Source organism: Mauremys mutica, chromosome 2, assembly GCF_020497125.1.
Source record: "Mauremys mutica isolate MM-2020 ecotype Southern chromosome 2, ASM2049712v1, whole genome shotgun sequence".
NCBI classification, from domain to species: Eukaryota; Metazoa; Chordata; order Testudines; family Geoemydidae; genus Mauremys; species Mauremys mutica.
In genome coordinates this window covers 25,256,706-25,264,728 of record NC_059073.1, presented here as the reverse complement: position 1 = coordinate 25,264,728, position 8,023 = coordinate 25,256,706, and positions in this window count along the sequence as shown.

Below are 8,023 nucleotides of genomic sequence, written 5' to 3'. Positions count from 1 at the left end.
GGAACATGGTGGCAGAATCAAGCATCCCGACCCGCAGAGACTTTACCTCAGACCCTGGCTTTTGGATGGGCATCTTCACTAGAACAGGACTGTTCGTCAGCAATACAAGACATCCTCTCAAGTAGCAGGAAAGCGTTGACAAGGTGTTCTGATCAGGCCACGTGGAACCTTTTAACTTCCTGGGACCAGCAGAGGGGCCTTGCCCCTGAGGACAGGGACATTCCCCTTCTATTAGATTACCTTCTGTCCCTGAAGACATCAGGGCTCATGCTCAATTCCATCTATTAATGTTTTCCACCCCCACCCCCATGGAAGAGCATTCTGTGCTTACTCACCCATTGACTACCAGGTTTTGGAAGAGCCATCTTATAATTTATCCACCCGTTCAACCTATCACTCCCCAATGGGACCTCAACCGTGTCCTCTTGACATTAATGAAATCGCCCTTTGAAACTCTGGCTTCATGCTCCCCGTCTCTCCTTTCTATGAAGATCGCCTTCCCGGTACCTATTACTTCTGTGAGAATTGGAGGCCATGATGGTGGACTCCCCTTTTACCACATTCCATAGGGACAAAATCTCCCTGCATCTGCACCCCAAGTTTCTACTGAAGGTGCTATCACACTTTCCTCTCAACCAACCTATACACTTACCTGCTTTCTTTCTGAAGCCTCACATCTTAGGGGAGGAGCAGTACATTTACTCCCTCAATGTCTGCAGGGCCTTGGCCTTCTACCTGCAGAGGACAAGACCATTCAGGAAGTCATCTAGACAGTTTATAACTATAGCTGAATGAATTAAAGGGCAGGCTGTCTCCACACAGAGAATCTCCAAGTGGGTTTCAGATGCATTTTGCTCTGCTATCAGTTATTGGGACTGTCCCCACCCCTTAGAGAGCCCATTCCACGTTGCATGGTGTACTGCTTCCAGACATATTAGGGCAGCCCTGTGGAGTTCGGTACATACCGTCGCTTCACATTCAAGATTCTACAATGGATGCCTCATTTCACACAGCTGTCCTCCGTTCAACCGTTCCGTCCTCTTCCTCGCACCCTCCACCTACTTCGGTACTGCTTGATAATCACCCTCAGTGGAATAGAGTAGGGAAGAGGTGGTTACTTACCTGTAACTGAGGTTTGTCGAGATGCATGGTCCCTATTCATATTCCAGTCCTGCCATCCTCCCGCTCTGCTGTGGATCTGTTCGATTTGTGGTGGAGAAGGAACTGAGGGCACAGTCGATCCATCCTGCCCTTTATTCCCTCGGACAAAACCATGAGGCAGAGCAAGGGCACAAACGCAGACCAAAGGACACTGCTACTTTCAAATCCTCTAGCTCCAGATGCATGGCACATGCGTATAACCCTCAGTGGAATACAGATAGGGTCCACACATCTCAAAGAATCTCCATTCATTTGATCAGAGCTTTAAACACCAAAAGGGCATAAACTAAACACCTACTTTGATCAAGAAGAAATCATACCACAACCACCCATGGTTTAGTATTCATCAGAGATAGCTGCTGAATTTAGACGTGGTGAAAATCAGTTCACATCTTCCTTTGAAACATCTGCTACTGGCCTGTGTCCGTGACAGGAGACAGGTATACTGCCTACTATTCCATCTACTGTGGCAACTTCTAGTAAAATCATATACACAGTCATAGGCTTTTCTCTCACATGGGAGTTTTGCCTGTGTAAATCCAAAATAAGCTAACTTATTTTTTTGCCTTTGGTATTTGATCTAAGTGCTCTGAGTGTCCCTACCCTCTGTTTGCCAGAAGCTTGGAGTGGACAAAAGGAAATGGATCACTTGATGTCTACCTGTTCTGTTCATTCCCTCTGAAGCACTTGGCTTTGGCCACTTTCAGAAGTCAGGATACTGGGCTAGATGTACCATCGGTCTGACCCAGCATGGCCATTCTTATGTTCTTATGTTAAATGAGAACCTGGGCAGTATTTCATCCCTTTCAAATCTCAAAAACATGAATTTTACAGTGTGCAAGGGGAAGGAATTTGATGCATCACTAGCATCTTCATGAAGCTCTGCTATGTAATTGTATTAAGTAGTTGCGCAGAGTCGTTTCTGCTGTCACAATGGCAGATTAAAGCACCTCATCACAGAACAGTTTATGACAACACACTGTACAGCTTTATCGCCAAACTACCACCTCTAGGTGGAATTTGCTTTCAAGGGCATTTAAGCATCTAAACTGTCATTGAGCACGTTGTTACGGAGATTTAGGAGGCTATCTTGCTTTACTGCACAGTTCTCAAGAATTGAAACATGAACACACTCTAAAATCAGTTTATTGATGGTGTGTTTGGCGTTTAAATTGTTGAATTGTTTTGTTGAGCCTAGAACACAGAAGTGGCATGCAGAAAAGAGGTGGTGGAAACAGAAAAAGAAGGGTGAGGAAGGAAGAGCAACAAAGGTAAAAAATAGTAGTGGCCCAAGATGGACGGGCATATTTTCCCAATGAATGATGCTGAAGTTGACACTAAAGTGCTTCATAAGTAATAGCAGCTAAACATTTCATTACTATGTAAAGGTCAGGTTCTATCCTCGGCCTGTGTGCAACCCTTCCACTCACATCAGGGACGTCCTTTTGTGGATAGAAGGGGATGCAGAGACCTGAATGTATAATCTTGGCCCATGGACCATAACTGAAAGTGGAATCTGGCCAGTAGTTTTAACGCTATACCTTTACTCATTGTATAATTTGAGACAGTTTTTTACAATTTTTGAATTTTTCCACATCTTCTTTTGGATACAATTTAAACTTTGCAAGGGGACACAAGGAGCTACACGATGATGTTGAACTAGTAGGGTTACATCTAAAGGACAAAATGATCTATAGGGGAACAAATGCATTAGCTTGTTTTGTTTGCATTGGCATTAAATTATACAGTAATTATTCGGTGCCAGTGAGCTGTGATCTAATGGTAGATATAGAGCTGTCTTTCAGACATTGCATTACAGGGTTTCATCCAGCTGGAACACTCCCTATCCATTAAGTTACTCGAGCGAAAAATAAAACTGTTGTGCCTATTGTTATCTGCCTGGTTTTGGAAGATTAGACTATGATACATAGAGATTTACTAGACCTTCAAATGCTATTTCACCATGCCACATATATAGGATTTGCCCCCTCCATGCTATTATCACCTTGCCAAGCAAGGTTGAATAGCATCATTTTTAAGGTTGATTTTAAAGCTAACTTTTCAAATTTCTATTGACTTTCCATCTTGTATATGTGGATGCAAAATTACACATAAGAATTGAGGGATTGGGGTGGGGGAGGGAGGAGGGAGTTTGTGCCTCAGTTGATCTTGTCTACACTGGGGATTTGCCCCAATTCCAGCCATTGGCTGCCGGACACCAACTACTACTCTGGTAAAGGACTCCACAACTGGGATTCCCAGTCCTGAGAATGCTCTGCTCCCTACCTGTGGGAGTCTTAGTTTGGGCCTGCCTATTGGAAGCCTGTGGAATGCAGCTGTCTTGGGGGGTAACGAATAAGGCATCTCTGATATAACCTTATTCAATTCAGGCCTCATAGAATAGAACAAGGATTTTGAATTCTATATATTAGCATCAGCTGTGCATGACCCCCATGATCAACATCCTGATTTTGTAGGGGAGGCGTTGGTGGACCGCAGTCATTGTCATCTCCTTTGTTTCTTTCCAAGGCACAAGAGCCCCAGTAACAGCCACAGAGAACAGGACCTAGGCAGTGCACAATGTAGCAATTTCCATTTCACACCAGCTATTCCTAACTTGCCAAAACAAATTCTATTTGGGCTGAACCGATCCAGGCTAGGTCTCAGCCCAGAGAGGCAATTTTTGGGGGAAGAGTTTGAGCAAAACCACTTCATTATAATTAGTTTATTTCAGAAAGGCCACATTGCCACTGCCCCCCGGTGCGCGGGAGAGGCTGTGAGGCGCTCCTTCCCCAATAGGCAGCACCTTCTGCTCACTGGAGATCACACTCCTACATCTTCCCACCTCCCTGAGCACAAAGGGAGGGTAGAAGATTTAAACCTGCCAGCAGCACTTAACATCAGAGCTTGTAGGGAACAGATATTCCGTACTGTGAAGGATTTTGAGCTTTCAAAATTTGTTTTGTTTTCTTTCCAGTTAGGAACAAAACCCAAACATTTCTAAATCCCCAATAAAGGAAAATTTGGGGAGAGAGGTGTAGGGGGGGGGATTGTTTGGGATCAATCAAAACATTTTGTGTTGACAAAAATCAAAATATTTCAGTCGCAAAAATGTTTTGTTATGACTTTGACATTTTTTATTTTAAATCATCATATGTAATACCACACCAAAAAGCTCAAAATGAGACGGTAAAAGGAAAAATAAAAATATTTCCATTCCTAAACTGTCCAAATGGGACATTTCAACATGGTCAGAATTTCTTTCCCTTGTCTTTTTTAACTCCAAGACAAGACTTTGGCAAAACTGACAAGATTCCACAGAGCGTTTTGATTTTGACAGAAAACTTCCATCTCAGTTCCTCTGACTAGCTCTGTTCAACATGCCACAAGAGGATGTGCCTGGGCTGAGGGGGGCGTGGCCATAGTCCTGCAACTCCCCATCTCCAAGAACCAGGCTTTTGTTGGAAGGATGATGCACTAAAGGAGTACAAGTTGCACCTTTTCCACAGCTATATCGGGGGCTGCCAGCAAATATGCTTCTCCTGGGGCTATGGAGGTATTATACCAGCTCCTGCCCTATGCAAGCATAATACATCCAGCCATTGCACCTCTTTGCCTTTATATCCACCTTGGTGTAGCTATAGCTCTAACCAGTTTCAATTCAGTTCCATTTTTTTTTTACACACCCTCAAAGCCTAGGAACAGCCTGCTATTGCAGTGTAGCCAGGGATCAAAGTGGGTTGACTCGTTGGTTCTAGAGGCTGTTGCCTTGTGCTCTGTAATCCAAGGAGATCAGTTTGTGCATGGAACGGGTGACGAGCTCTTCCCGGCTGGGACTCTAAGCAGTATTCTAATACTAATAATGATCAGGCAGTGGGAGGGTTCTAACACTTTTGGGGTACAGAGAGGAAGGCTGAGGAGGTGCAGAGGAAGTCATACATTCTCACTGTTCTGTCTTAAAAAAAGAGAGGTGAATTCATCCTATGTCTGAGATTGGTGCAGAGGAACAGCCTTGCTTACAAGATTGTGTGTTAATTGCTATCTAATATGCTGGGTCCCTGGAGCAAACTGCAGCTCCAGTGCTGCCCCCTGGGCCAGTGACATCATGGTGTCATTGGGATTTCAATGGAATGTTGGCCCCATCAGAAGGAGGTGCAGCCGTGAGGCTGGAGGGCCAGCAACAAAACAGCTACGTCCCTCCCTCAGAGACATGGCCAACTTCTCTTAAATCCATGGTCTACAGACCAGCGGTGACACTCCTTATTGCTACATACAAACTCAATTCTGGTGTCCTAGACTGCACCAGATCACATTGGGAACCTCTCACTTGGACAGCAATTGCTTGCATTGCAGATTCTTGCTGCTTGAGTGATCCTTCTATTTGCCCCTAAGCGGGAACAATTTTTATCCCTTTTATATCATGAGTCAACTTTATCTCCACAGGCACAAGGGGATGTAACTTGTACTCCCCAGTACCTAAAGAGATAACTGTACTGGAAAACGTGTCCTAAGCCAGAGAAGGGCAGCTTTAAAATCTGCTCAGGGCTTCACAGACAGAACCCAACTAGGAAAGGTTGCCTGGCAGAGGCGCTGATGCAGTGCATCCATTCCCAGGCCAGCCCCACCCACACTGAGGCTGAGCCAACCTCTGGCAGAACAAGGTTTGCAGGTGGCTTATGACCCAGCTCCAGGGGGAGTTGCTGCCACCTGGGAAACACAACATGGGATACTCTGGCAGAAACCAAAGCCAGCACCACCGAGGGTGCAATCTGTCCCTAGAAACACGCGTGGGGAGCAGAAGCAGTGTTTAGATTTGATTTTAGCTAGGACCGAGCTTCAAAGTAAACTAGGATTAGATCTGAGGTTCAGTTTTGACTGCACTGTCAGGTCAATAGCTCTTTTTACCTGATTTCAGCAGAAACTATTGGACACCACACAGTGTCAGCTGCTCGTGCACAATTCTTGCCATCTTGCAGGTGGGTCTCCAGGCTCTCATGAAAATGGCTCTCCTGCAAGATTTCACCCCCAGCTAAACCATTGTTTTTCATGTTAGCATAACAGTTTCTTTGGCCCTGGCTGTGCTAACGGCTGCTAGAGGATTTGGGAAGGTTCAGGTTCCTTAATACCACACTATCTTTACTCTATTCACTTCATTCCCATCAGATAGAAAATTCTAATTGTATCTAACTACATTTTGAAGACTGGGGAAGTTGGGACTAGAAGTCAACATTTAAGAAAGGTTAGCAGGGGTATACAAGCTTCTGAGAAGAAATAAAAGGCTGAAACATCATTTGTTTGTTAGCTAATTCAAACCTAGGTCATGGTCTGAAATGAATGAGGAGGCCAACCCAAAAACAATGCTGATTCCATTTTCTTTTCACAACTGCTGAAGTCAATAACAGCAATAAGTGCAGGCACTGCAGACGGAGTGAACAAAATCAGTTTTGAAAAGCAGAGAATAGTTTGATACGGTTACCAACTTTGGGCCTGTAGTGAGGCGGCTGCCCCACTCCTGCAGACCAGGGGTTAAAACAGCCCTGGAGAGGTTGCAGCTGAGATAAGCAATGAGAGCAGCTGACCACAGGTGGTGAGCTCAATCAGGGCCCAGCTGGCCCTGATAGAGGGCTGGGGGCCAGGAGCTAATTGTGGAGAGAGAAGGGCCTGGCTGCCTGGGAGCAGAGCAGGGCTGGGGCAAGGCAAGGGGAGGGGAGTTGGGGTGCTCCATCCTGGCAACTCCCCAGGCTCAGGCCTGGTTAAGGCTTAAGGAGGTATTGGAGCTGCAGAGGTGCAGCCCAGGGATAGATAAAGGCAGCAGGTCCAACCCCCTTGCCAGTGATGAGAGGCCATTACAGATTGCAGGCTGCCCCAGTGACCAGGGGCTAGATGATGACTGGCAGTAGCCACTGAGGCAAGGTGGGGATAAAAGGTTGGTGGTTCCCCTGGGAGGGGAGACCCAGAGTGTGAGGGAACTGCTGGGAGCAGAACCCTGAGGTGAAGAGCACCGAGGTCCAGGAGGGACATGGGGGCCTGAGGCAGGTGAGACACTGGCCAGCAGAGGGTGCTCTGAGGCTGGAAAAGAGCTAATTCCCAGACGACCAGCAGGAGGTGCTGCGCCAGTGAGTAGTGACCTGCTACAGGGCCTGATACAGCAGAAGGGGCATCTGCCACCTTATTCCAATTAAAATACAAACACAAAATGGATGACACCCCTGCCCCCCCTTTTGGGATTAAGATGGAGAAGAGGACTGGCATTTCTTATATTTAGGTATAGAAAGTAAATATAGCTCTCTCTAAGGCATTAGTGTCCTAGTGAAATATGCACCTTTCAAACCAGTTTATGATCTATCAAAGAATAAAACCATCAGCAATACTCGGTCTCTTCTCAAAACCCAGTCAAAGCAACTCATGAAATGTAGTTCTTTGTATTCTTTTAAAACACAGATCCCCTCCTGGTGGTTGGACAAGATTGATAAAGTATCAGTGGAACAAGCAATGTAAACCTTTCCTGTTTGAAACTGATGGGCTTTTATATTTTGAAAGGGGACTTTTTAAAAAAAAAAAAAAAAGTTTTTAAAACTAATTTTTAAATGGTTTTTAAACTTCATAACCATACAATTAAGTTACTTGAAACTGAAGGGAAATAATGTTGCTCTAACACAAGAGCAAGTCACCCAGAGCTTTAGTCAATTGAAACTGTGGGTTCTTTGCATCTCTGAAAAGTCAGGCCCTAAGTGTCCAGAAGTTAGTTGTTCAAAATTAGAGCCTTGCAGTCAGGTTCCCTTGTTACCAACTTTGGAAAACCAGACAAAAATCTTATTAATGAAGAGATGTTGAATAATCAAGCTACTGTGAATATCCTGCC